At 45.7% G+C, this 13,679-nt stretch overlaps 1 protein-coding gene across 4 annotated transcripts in view; it reads right to left on the bottom strand.

Annotated features, from left to right (window-relative positions):
- Positions 1-13,679, bottom strand: part of LOC137524808 (aldehyde oxidase 1-like) — a 279,754-nt gene that overhangs the window by 135,648 nt on the left and 130,427 nt on the right. The gene's annotated exons all lie outside the window — the stretch shown is intronic.

Below are 13,679 nucleotides of genomic sequence, written 5' to 3'. Positions count from 1 at the left end.
GATGTGGAAAGGAGATATGGTTTGAATAAGAGATAATGGAATACCTTGCAAAAGAGATTGCAAGATATCCAAGAAAGAACAATACCTTTTATACCTAAAGATATTTGGAGGAGTGTGGTCAACAGTGTCATGTGCTGAAGACAGATCAATAAGAGTATAAAGTAGGCAGCACTAGGTCTAGTGGTTAGCACTCTTGCCTTGCAGTGCTGGGTCCCGGTTCGAATCCCAGCCAGGTCAATATCAGCAAGGAGTTTGTATGTTCTCCAGTTTCCTCCCACATCCCAAAAACATACAGATAAGTTAATTGGCTTCCCCCTAAATTGGCCCTGGACTACAATATACTGTATACACTACACAATACATACATGGACATTGGACTATGGTAGGGATTAGATTGTGAGATCCTCTGAAGGACATTCAGTGACAAGACAATATACTCTGTACAGCGCTGCGGAAGATGTCGGCGCTATATAAATACTAAATAATAATAAAGTAGTAGCATTTGGCTTCTGCTCCAACCACTCCACAGAAATGGCCCTTTCCAAAGTAGCCAATGATCCCCCTAACACCTCTTACACATGCTAGATGAAACTCAGCAGAGATAACAAACAACCACCCCTGTGAGAATCTCCCCTGGGAGAATCTAGTGTGTGTACAACAGCCCTGATGCTCCATCCCGACATCTCGGCCAGTGATTAACCTGGTGGATTCACTTGCACAAGCACCGGCCAAGAGCATCGTTCTCCCCACTCACCCCACCCACCGCATGCTGCTACGTGACAGTGTGGTAAGAAATAGCAAAGGAAGAGTTAGTTAAATTAGTAACAGAACAGATAATGTCAGAATTCTAGCAGTTTGTTCATGCGGGAAAAGCTGCCATATGTATACGTTTTTTGCAAAATGTAATTGTAAACTGAAAAGTTGGGCGCTTCTTTAACCACTTGAGGACCTAGGGCTTTCTACCCCTTAAGGACCGGCCACTTTTTTTCCATTCAGACCACTGCAGCTTTCACGGTTTATTGCTCGCTCATACAACCTACCACCTAAATGAATTTTGGCTCCTTTTCTTGTCACTAATAAAGCTTTCTTTTGGTGCTATTTAATTGCTCCTGCGATTTTTACTTTTTATTATATTCAGCAAAAAAGACATGAATTTTGGCAAAAAAATGATTTTTTTAACTTTCTGTGCTGACAGTTTTCAAATAAAGTAAAATTTCTGTATACATGCAGCGCGAAAAATGTGGACAAACATGTTTTTGATTAAAAAAAACCCATTCAGCGTATATTTATTGGTTTGGGTAAAAGTTATAGCGTTTACAAACTATGGTGCAAAAAGTGAATTTTCCCATTTTCAAGCATCTCTGACTTTTCTGACCCCCTGTCATGTTTCATGAGGGGCTAGAATTCCAGGATAGTATAAATACCCCCCAAATTACCCCATTTTGGAAAGAAGACATCCCAAAGTATTCACTGAGAGGCATAGTGAGTTCATAGAAGATATTAATTTTTGTCACAAGTAAGCGGAAAATGACACTTTGTGACACGAAAAAAAAAAAAAAAAAGTTTCCATTTCTTCTAACTTGCACCAAAAAAAAATGAAATCTGCCACGGACTCACCATGCCCCTCTCTGAATACCTTGAAGGGTCTACTTTCCAAAATGGGGTCATTTGTGGGGTGTGTTTACTGTCCTGACATTTTGGGGGGTGCTAAATTGTAAGCACCCCTGTAAAGCCTAAAGGTGCTCATTGGACTTTGGACCCCTTAGCGCAGTTAGGCTGCAAAAAAGTGCCACATATGTGGTATTGCCGTACTCAGGAGAAGTAGTATAATGTGTTTTGGGGTGTATTTTTACACATACCCATGCTGGGTGGGAGAAATATCTCTGTAAATGACAATTTGTTAATTTTTTTTACACACAATTGTCCATTTACAGAGTTATTTCTCCCACCCAGCATGGGTATGTGTAAAAATACACCCCAAAACACATTGTACTACTTCTCCTGAGTACGGCGATACCACATGTGTGGCACTTTTTTGCACCCTAACTGCGCTAAAGGGCCCAAAGTCCAATGAGTACCTTTAGGATTTCACAGGTCATTTTGCGGAATTTGATTTCCAGACTACTCCTCACGGTTTAGGGCCCCTAAAATGCCAGGGCAGTATAGGAACCCCACAAATGACCCCATTTTAGAAAGAAGACACCCCAAGGTATTCCGTTAGGAGTATGGTGAGTTCATAGAAGATTTTATTTTTTGTCAAAAGTTAGCGGAAAATTGATTTGTATTGTTTTTTTCACAAAGTGTCATTTTCCGCTAACTTGTGACAAAAAATAAAATCTTCTATGAACTCACCATACTCCTAACGGAATACCTTGGGGTGTCTTCTTTCTAAAATGGGGTCATTTGTGGGGTTCCTATACTGCCCTGGCATTTTAGGGGCCCTAAACCGTGAGGAGTAGTCTGGAAATCAAATTCCGCAAAATGACCTGTGAAAGCCTAAAGGTGCTCATTGGACTTTGGGCCCTTTAGCGCAGTTAGGGTGCAAAAAAGTGCCACACATGTGGTATCGCCGTACTCGGGAGAAGTAGTACAATGTGTTTTGGGGTGTATTTTTACACATACCCATGCTGGGTGGGAGAAATATCTCTGTAAATGGACAATTGTGTGTAAAAAAATCAAAAGATTGTCATTTGCAGAGGTATTTCTCCCACCCAGCATGGGTATGTGTAAAAATACACCCCAAAACACATTGTACTACTTCTCCCGAGTACGGCAATACCACATGTGTGGCACTTTTTTGCACCCTAACTGCGCTAAAGGGCCCAAAGTCCAATGAGCACCTTTAGGCTTTCACAGGTCATTTTGCGGAATTTGATTTCCAGACTACTCCTCACGGTTTAGGGCCCCTAAAATGCCAGGGCAGTATAGGAACCCCACAAATGACCCCATTTTAGAAAGAAGACACCCCAAGGTATTCCGTTAGGAGTATGGTGAGTTCATAGAAGATTTTATTTTTTGTCACAAGTTAGCGGAAAATGACACTTTGTGAAAAAAACAATACAAATCAATTTTCCGCTAACTTTTGACAAAAAATAAAATCTTCTATGAACTCACCATACTCCTAACGGAATACCTTGGGGTGTCTTCTTTCTAAAATGGGGTCATTTGTGGGGTTCCTATACTGCCCTGGCATTTTAGGGGCCCTAAACCGTGAGGAGGAGTCTGGAAATCAAATTCCGCAAAATGACCTGTGAAATCCTAAAGGTACTCATTGGACTTTGGGCCCTTTAGCGCAGTTAGGGTGCAAAAAAGTGCCACACATGTGGTATCGCCGTACTCGGGAGAAGTAGTACAATGTGTTTTGGGGTGTATTTTTACACATACCCATGCTGGGTGGGAGAAATATCTCTGTAAATGGACAATTGTGTGTAAAAAAATCAAAAGATTGTCATTTGCAGAGGTATTTCTCCCACCCAGCATGGGTATGTGTAAAAATACACCCCAAAACACATTGTACTACTTCTCCCGAGTACGGCAATACCACATGTGTGGCACTTTTTTGCACCCTAACTGCGCTAAAGGGCCCAAAGTCCAATGAGCACCTTTAGGCTTTCACAGGTCATTTTGCGGAATTTGATTTCCAGACTACTCCTCACGGTTTAGGGCCCCTAAAATGCCAGGGCAGTATAGGAACCCCACAAATGACCCCATTTTAGAAAGAAGACACCCCAAGGTATTCCGTTAGGAGTATGGTGAGTTCATAGAAGATTTTATTTTTTGTCAAAAGTTAGCGGAAAATTGATTTGTATTGTTTTTTTCACAAAGTGTCATTTTCCGCTAACTTGTGACAAAAAATAAAATCTTCTATGAACTCACCATACTCCTAACGGAATACCTTGGGGTGTCTTCTTTCTAAAATGGGGTCATTTGTGGGGTTCCTATACTGCCCTGGCATTTTAGGGGCCCTAAACCGTGAGAAGGAGTCTGGAAATCAAATTCCGCAAAATGACCTGTGAAATCCTAAAGGTACTCATTGGACTTTGGGCCCTTTAGCGCAGTTAGGGTGCAAAAAAGTGCCACACATGTGGTATCGCCGTACTCGGGAGAAGTAGTACAATGTGTTTTGGGGTGTATTTTTACACATACCCATGCTGGGTGGGAGAAATAACTCTGTAAATGGACAATTGTGTGTAAAAAAATCAAAAGATTGTCATTTGCAGAGGTATTTCTCCCACCCAGCATGGGTATGTGTAAAAATACACCCCAAAACACATTGTACTACTTCTCCCGAGTACGGCGATACCACATGTGTGGCACCTTTTTGCACCCTAACTGCGCTAAGGGGTCCAGAGTCCAATGAGTACCTTTAGGCTTTACAGGGGTGCTCAAAATTTAGCACCCCGCCCACTTGCCAGGACAGTTAACAAACCCCACAAATGACTCCATTTTGGAAAGAATACACAACAAGGTATTCCATGAGGGGAATGGTGAGGTCATTGAAAATTTTATTTTTTGTCACAAGTTAACGGAAAATGACACTTTGTTAAAAAAAAATAAAAAAAAAAATTCTGCTAACTTGTGACAAAAACTAAAATCTTTTATGAACTCACCGTGCACCTCACATAATACTTTAGGGTGTCCTCTTTCCAAAATGGGGTCATTTGTGGAGTCTGTCCTGGCATTTTAGGGTCTCTGCAATCATTACATGTATGGCCAGTATTAGGAGTTTCTGCTATACTCCTTATATTGGGTATACAAGTAATGCACTCTGGGCTGAAAGGAAAAATGAACGGCAAACATACCTTGCTCCACATCAATGGCAGATCTTCCTCCACATCAATGGCAGTGATAACCTCAGGAGAGAGACACCCCGTGCCACCCTGCACTCAGGGTGAGCCACCAACTTATGTGACTGGGCCTCAGAACTTTAGTATACAGCATTATGCCTGTAGGATACAGCAATATGCCTGCCAATAGAGATGACTCTGTGTGGCATTAAAGCATCATCATAGGCCCAAATCACATATAAACCGGGGGTGTCCACACTCAAGGGAAATTCAAACATGCCGTCTTATATCGCCAACCCAGGACAGATCAGCAATATCAAGCATGGAAACCGATCCTTCTTCCCATTTTTATGCTTACCCGTTTGGTCTTCAAGCTTACCTCTCCTCTCCCTGCGACAATGTGCGAAAGACCACTGAGTGTGTGCCTACTCCTGTGTCTGGAGTTCCCTAGGTTCTAATAGTGTACCTGCTCGTGGTACCTCTCAAAACACGGCCCTACGCATAGACCAGGCTGGTCAGGACAGCGGGGACAATAATAAACGGTGTCACTCCTTGTTCCAGCCCTGCTGCAGACACGGCAACGTTTTCTTCGGATGCGTTGACCTGGGGCACACGGAAGCTGATAGGCGTAATGCCTTCCATGCAGTCGGCTAGTTGCATCTGGGGGGGGGGGCCTGGCACCTCCTGGATACAGGATGTCCATAATGATCTCTTCCTGAAATTGGAGGAAAGATCCAGTTCTCCCAGCCTTACTGTAGAGAACAAAGCTGTTGTAAACTGCCAATTGAATCAGATAAAAAGACACTTTCTTATACCAGCGTCTTGTTTTCCGGGTAACTAAATAGGGCGCTAACCTCTGGTCATTGAAGTCCACCCCTCCCATGTTGACATTATATTCGTGGACGACAAGGGGCTTTTCAATGACCGCAGTTGCCCGTTGAATTTGGACTGTCGTGTCTGTGTGAATGGTGGACAGAAAGTAAACGTCCCTCTTGTCCCTCCATTTCACCGCGAGCAGGTCTTCAGTACGCAAGGCGACCCTCTGCCCCCGTAAAAGTCTGGTGGTAACGAGCCGTTGGGGGAAGCCCTGGCGACTAGGCCGCGCAGTGCCACAGCATCGGATTCCTTCTAACTTTAAGTGCTGAAAGAGGGCCACACTTGTGTAATAATTGTCCACAAAAAGATGGTACCCCTTCTGGAACAAGGGTGACACCAAGTCCCACACAACCTTTCCACTGCTCCCCAGGTAGTCAGGGCATCCGACCGGCTCCAATTTTGAGTCTTTTCCCTCATAGACCCTAAAACGACATGTATAGCCTGTGGCCCTTTCACAGAGCTTATACAGTTTCACCCCATACCGGGCGCGCTTGCTTGGGATGTACTGTTTGATGCCAAGGCGCCCGGTAAAGCGTAAGAGGGACTCGTCTACGCAGATGTTCTGTTCAGGGATATAAGCATCTGCAAATGTTGATGACAGGTGGTCTATGAGGGGCCGAATTTTGTGGAGCCGGTCATAAGCAGGGTGGCCCTTTTCATGACAGGTTTTGTCGTCGTTGAAGTGCAGGAAGCGCAGGATGGACTCAAATCGTGTCCTGGACATGGCAGCAGGGTACAAGGGAACATGATTTACTGGGTTCGTAGACCAATACGACCGCAGTACATTCTGTTTCATTAGTCCCAAGTGAAGGATAAGGGCCAAAAAGATTTTAATGTCGGAAACTTGGACTGGTTTCCACCCGAAAGGCTGGGCATACATGCTCTCCGGGTGCTCGGTGATGAATTGTGTGGCTTTACGGTTGGTCTCAACCACAATTAAGTCCAAGAGAACCTGGGTGATGAACAGCTGCAAAAAGTCTAGGGCCGTTCCTAGATGAGCTGTCGCCACCTGGACTCCAGACTGGGCGGTGAAAGGGGGCACTACGGGTGCGGCGGAATCAGGGGATTGCCAATCTGGTTGTGCCAGCACCTCTGGGAGTCTATGGGTACTACGGGCCCGTCTTCTTGTTGGTGGCTGCGACGGGGGTACTACTGCACTTGCCACCGTACCAGTTTCAACTTCCATGCTGACGCTCACCACTTCGTCAGGGTCTACGGAAGCACTGGCACTAAGTCCAGGAGATGCTGCGCTGCTGGTGCCTGCCTCACCAAGAAAACTATCAACAGCGCTAGCACCACCCTGCTGCCCTTGAGGCGGATCCTGCGCCACCTGCGGTCTAACGACTTGGGGTCTGGTACGCCTGGCTCTAGCCGGGACCATAGCCTCGTCATCACTATCGGTCAGGGAACCACTGCTTTCTACAGGTTCAAAATCGGACCCGGAAGATTCGACGGATGATTCTTCCCAAAAGAACTCATCCGACTGGTCCATGTACCTGTATACCTCGTCATCGGAAAGCCCCCTTCTTGCCATTTTGGATTGCTAAATTTATGGGGTTTTCCTCCGAGACTACCCAGAAAAAAAGAGCACCTACCTAGCAAAAAGGGAGTATTTGAGAGGTATTGGGGTTGGTGGGAAGTGGGGTCTCAGAGGCAATCAAACAATCACGGGACAATCAAATCCAATTACAGCACAATCGACTCCAATCACAGCACAAGCAGATCTGATGCACTCGGAAGGTGATGGGGGGAGGGTGGGATTGGGTGTGGCGGGAAGTGGGGTCTCAGGCAATCAAACAATCACGGGGCAATCGAAGCCGATCACGGGACAATCAAATACAATTACAGCACAATCGACTCCAATCACAGCACAAGCAAATCTGATGCACTCGGAAGGTGGTGGTTGGAGGTGGTGGGGGGTGGGGGGGTGGGGTTGGGTGTGGTGGGGGGGAGGGTGGGGTTGGGTGTGGCGGGAAGTGGGGTCTCAGGCAATCAAACAATCACGGGGCAATCGAAGCCGATCACGGGACAATCAAATACAATTACAGCACAATCGACTCCAATCACAGCCCAATCAAATCTGATGCACTCGGAAGGTGATGGGGGAGGGTGGGATTGGGTGTGGCGGGAAGTGGGGTCTCAGGCAATCAAACAATCACGGGGCAATCGAAGTCGATCACGGGACAATCAAATACAATTACAGCACAATCGACTCCAATCACAGCCCAATCAAATCTGATGCACTCGGAAGGTGATGGGGGAGGGTGGGATTGGGTGTGGTGGGAAGTGGGGTCTCAGGCAATCAAACAATCACGGGGCAATCGAAGTCGATCACGGGACAATCAAATACAATTACAGCACAATCGACTCCAATCACAGCACAAGCAAATCTGATGCACTCGGAAGGTGGTGGTTGGAGGTGGTGGTGGTGGGGGGGGGGGGGGTGGGGTTGGGTGTGGTGGGGGGGAGGGTGGGGTTGGGTGTGGCGGGAAGTGGGGTCTCAGGCAATCAAACAATCACGGGGCAATCGAAGCCGATCACGGGACAATCAAATACAATTACACCACAATTGAATACAAGCGCAGCACAATCGAATACAAGCGCAGCACAGTCAAATACAATGCACTTGGACGGTGATTAGGGGGGGGGTCTGAGGGCGATTTGAGGGGATGGGGGGTTGATCAGGAGCCTGCACGGGGCAGACTGAGTCCTGATCTGATGAGAGGCAGACACAGGGGGTTACTGATCAAAGATCAGTTAGTGATTGCTGGGGAGGACAGATGTAAACAAACAGCAGGGGATGTAATCAGAAGGGGGGTACGAGGGCAATCGAGGGCCTGGGCAGGTGATCGGTTACCCCCGCGGGGCAGTTAGGGTCTGCTCTGATGGGTGGGGGTGCTGAGGGCTGATGGACAGGTGATAGACAGGTGATCAGAGGGGGATCAGAGGGGGATCAGAGGGTAATGTAGCTGTATACAAATGTATACAGTATACAGGGGGGTAGTCTGGGATGGGGTGTGGGGGTGATCTAAAGGTAGGGAGGGGGGATCAGGGGTGACTAGGAGGCAGTTAGGGACCTAAACTAAGGGGCAGCGTCGCTAGTTAGTGGCAGGTGGGGGGGGTGGGGGTTTTGCAGGGGTGCAAGGGTGCTGGGCAGGGGTCTGCTGGGGTGATCAGGGGGGGTATGAGGCCTGGGGTGGGTGATCAGGGAGGCTGTGGGCAAAATCAAGCTGCGTGCAGTGAGACTTACAAGTGCTTCCTCCTCGCTGGTGGTCTCTGGAACAATGAGACCACGAGGCGAGGAGGAAGCACGTATAAGGCACTTTGTTTACCTAACAAAGTGCCTTATACTCAGGGATTGGCTGATCCTGCGGATTCCTCCGCTCGCCGGCTCTGCTAAGTGGCCGGCGAGCGGAGACAAAATGCCCGTGCTTCGATCCCGGGCGGAGGATCGCGTCACGGATGACGCGATCGCTCCGCCCATGCCCTTAAATGGACTGCCGCCTCTGTGGGTGAGGCCGTCCTGCAGGGCTCCACTTCCCCGCCGCCCCTGTGTAGTGGGCGGTCGGGAAGTGGTTAAAATATTGCTCTTGGACGTTTCAGCATATTCCAGGCAGGGAAACTCATAAGAAAATTAACATGGAAAATGATTTTAAATTATTAAATTTTAATATGCAATTGTATTATGCATTGTTTTAAGAAGAATTATATAGTAAGCTTTATATTTAAATGAGGTGAAGCCCTGTATACTTCAATAAGCATTAAATTACTATATCAGGAATTCACAGTTTTGCTGGGTCAAAATGGCCAGACAGACACATCCCAAACTAATTAGTAGAGGGACATATTATCAGAAATATGTCATGAAAAAGATCGTATGACACGGGCGTAACTAGAAATCACAGGGACCCCCTGCAAAAACTTGGATGGGGACCCCCTGGGCCCGCTCAGGGCTGTTTTGGGGGGCTGGAGGGGTCGCAGCATGAGGGGAGAGCTTGGCCACACATCAGTGGAGAGGGGGGGCAGTCCCCCCTCCCTCATCTCAGACTCTCCCCTCAGCGCTCCCCTCTAGCATCTATCAGCGGCAGCAGAGCGGGCAGGAACACATACCTCCATCCACCGCGCAGGTACGATCTCTAAGTGCCTCACACTACTTCCTGTTTAAACAGGAAGTAGTGTCAGACACTTAGAGAGAGGAACCTCCGTCGGTGGATGCTGGAAGGGAGCGCTGAGGGGAGAGCCTGATGTGAGGGAGGGGGGACTGTCCCCCCTCCCCTCCGACGTGTGCCCATGCTCTCTCCTCATGCTGTGACCCCTCCAGCCCCCCAAAAAGGCGCTGAGCGGACCCTAGAGGGGCCCCAGCCCCCCCCCCCACAGGTGCAGGAGCTGCAGCCCCTATTGTTACGCCACTGGTATGACATTTCTTTAAAATGTAAAAGTCCTAGTGTCGGGGGCAAACAAGTCACCCAGTAGGTAAGAGGCAAAGGAATGTAGACAAGATGGCTGGTAGTGACATCCATTTTTAATTAACTGGGTCAAACAGGCTGATAAGCAAATGCCAGTATGTATAAATACTCCAAACTACGTCAATTCCCAGATAAGTTAACCACTTCACCACTGAGTTGTTTTACCCCTTGAGCACCAGAGCAATTTTAACCTTTCAGCACTCCTTCCATTCATTCATCTATAACTTTATCATTACTTATCGCAATGAAATGAACTATATCTTGTTTTTTTCGCCACCAATTAGGCTTTCTTTAGGTGGGACATTATGCCAAGAATTATTTTATTCTAAATGTGTTTTAATGGGAAAATAGGAAATAATGTGGGAAAAAAATCATTATTTTTCATATTTAGGCCATTATAGTTTTTAAATAAAGCATGCTACTGTAATTAAAACCCATGAAATGTATTTGCCCATTTGTCCCGGTTATAAAACCATTTAAATTATGTCCCTATCACAATGTTTGGCGCCAATATTTTATTTGGAAATAAAGGTGCATGTTTTTCAGTTTTGCGTCCATCCCTAATTACAAGCCCATAGTTTATAAAGTAACAGTGTTATACCCTCTTGACATAAATATTTTAAAAGTTCAGTCCCTAAAGTAACTATTTATGTATTTTTTTTTATTGTAAAATGTTTTTATTTTTTTTATTACAAAAAAAAAAAATTGGGTAGTGTGGGAGGTAATGAGTTATTTTTTAGTGTAAAACTATTGTATTTGTGTATGATAAATGCTTTAGGGAGTAGTTTTACTATTTGGCCATAAGATGGCCACAGTAACTTTTTGTTTATGCGACCTGCAAGCGTACAGGAAGTGTTAGGAGGCTGGGAAACTGTTTTTTTTTCTCACAATGATCGCTGCTTCTCATAGAAGCAGCTGATCATTGCGGGGGCTTAGATCAACTAACAGGAATGGTTTTTCCCGTTCATTGATCTCCGGGCAAGTGGACGGCGGCGTGCACAAGAGCGGGAGCGCGCGCACGAGCGAGCGGGAACGTGGGCAGCGGCGGGAGCGCGGGAGGTACAGATATCGCCGTCCCTGGGGGTGATGGGATGGAAAAAGGGACGGAGATATCCGTACCGCTGGGGGTAAAGTGGTTAATTGAGGAATTTGTAAACAAAACATATTATGGTTATTTTAAATGTTAGGTATTCAAAACATGATAAGGAGTGACACATGGAAATCTCTACCAATCAGAACCAGAGATTGAGGGAAAATAAGGCAGCCATATTGCATCCAGTGACTATACAAGTAGGAGCTGTAATTCATAGCTCTCACTAGTCTACCAATCTTCTGAGAAGACACACGAGGCAGAAGCTACCTTTCCAGACATGGTTCTAAATGCTGAAGTGATGACAGAGAAGGGGTAATATGCTTAATATTCTGGTGATTTACTTTATAGATTTTTTAGCATTAAGTTCTGTTAAGATGTTAGCAAGAAGTTCTTTTAGAAGCTATTTTTTATGTTATTTTTTTCAAGAAGATTAAAGCCAATGGCTACCGCTGTAAAAATAAAAAAGTCAGATACTCACCTAAGGAGAGGGAAGGCTCGGTCCTAATGAGCCATCCCTCTCCTCTCCCGGTGCCCTCGGTGCTGCGCTGGCTCCCCTGTTCGCGTCCGCCGCCGCAGGGACTTCGGAGGTCTTCGGGAGCACTCGGGCCCCATACTACGCACGCTCGATTAGATCATAGAGGGCGCTTGCGCATGCGTAGTATGGAGCGGCCAGTCTTCGGGAGCCCGAGTGCTCCCGAAGGCTTCCGAAACATCCCTTCGCGGCGGAAGTGGCAGTATTTGACCAAACTGGTCGAATACTGCTACGAGGGATCCTGCGCGGGACCGGGCACCGGGAGAGGAGAGGGAAGGCTCATTAGGACCGAGCCTTCCCTCTCCTTAGGTGAGTATCTGACTTTTTTATTTTTAATGCGGTACACATTCACTTTAATACAAGATTTGCACAGCTACTAGATACACAGCTATCGATACAGATTAAATTACTTTTGATCCTATTCTACATAACACAATTTTATAATTCTTTTTTGAAGGTACTTAGAAGATTGATGATTGCTTGGCTATAAAGTTCTGATGAGATGGAGTACTGTTAGAAGGAAATGCTACTTGGAACTGTTCATATTTTGTATATATGGTGTATGATAAGCAGATACATTTTTTTATATAAAATCAAATACTGAGTGTTCTGATTCATTTCATTGTATACCGTCAATCTATAATGACTGGTTTAGAGGGTTCAGACACCGCTATGCCAGATTTATATGATAGCAATGCTTTAAAGGCTTGATCCTTTCCTGAGTTTGTGATGCAAAAAGCAAGAACCGCACAGGTTTCTGACAGATACAGGTGCTTTTTATTTCATTTATATAGTGTTGACATCTTCCACCGTGCTTTACGCAGTATATCATTTTGTCATCAACTGTTCCTCAGGGTGCCCCACAACTTAATCCCTACCATAGTCATATGCTCATCATAGTTTAAGGCCAATTTGGGGGGAAGCCAATTAACTTCTCTTTGTTTTTGGGATGCAGGATGAAACTGGGAACCCACCACTGCAAGGCGAGAGAGCTGTACACTCCACCACTATGCAGCCCACAGCTGAGATGGAGTATGAGGCCATTCATGTGAATTGGTGCAGAGAACCACTTAGACTATAGGAGGTGATTGAGTGAGAAAAGTTTGAGAGAGACATTATTGATGCTGACATGATTGTTTGTCTTAATGTAAATCTTAAAAATCCCCCTGATACAGTATATAGGATTAGGGAAACAGGGCAAGGAGGTCTACAGACAACTGCTATTGGGAGGTGAAAAGGGGAATATAGATGGCCTACACAGAGTTCAAAAGGAGAGTGATGGAGCAGGGGCGTGAGGGAACGAACAAGAGAGTGAGACTTAAAGAGAACTCGAGGTGAAAGTAAACTGAGATATACAATTGTATTATTTATTCTCCTACTCCTAAAATTGACTTTTTTAGATATCCCATTGTTTCAGTTTATACAGTATTCAAACATTTACAGAGTAGGTTGAATGTTTTATTGTCTTTGCTCAATTGCAGTCTATTAAGTGTCTCCGAGTTTAAATACAAGAACTATTGACCTTTTTCTATCTTTTCCCTGCCATCAGAAGTTGTATTCTGCCAGGGGGGCGCATGTATGCAAATTGCAGATGGAGCTCGGAGCCAGCGGCAGACACGGACACAAACATTTTACATTAGGGGGATCAGCGTTGGGCTGGTGAGACAGCAGTTGCGGCACCAAAGGCAGATTCCGAATTGATTGGGAATCGGTTTGCAGTGTATGGGCAGCAGACAGATCTCTCTCTAATCAGATTTGATCAGTGAGAGTTTTGTCTCTTGGTCGAATCTGCCCATCATGGCTAGTTGTATGGCTACCTAAACTGTTTAAATTACAAACAAAGCAGTTATATACATAATGGTTCATCCATATTGTGCTAATGCTTGTGTTGAGATAAACAATACATTTACTTTAAATTGTGCACT

The sequence above is a fragment of the Hyperolius riggenbachi genome, chromosome 7 (assembly GCF_040937935.1).
Source record: "Hyperolius riggenbachi isolate aHypRig1 chromosome 7, aHypRig1.pri, whole genome shotgun sequence".
In the NCBI taxonomy this organism is placed as follows: domain Eukaryota; kingdom Metazoa; phylum Chordata; class Amphibia; order Anura; family Hyperoliidae; genus Hyperolius; species Hyperolius riggenbachi.
This window is presented reverse-complemented; position numbering and strand designations above follow the sequence as displayed.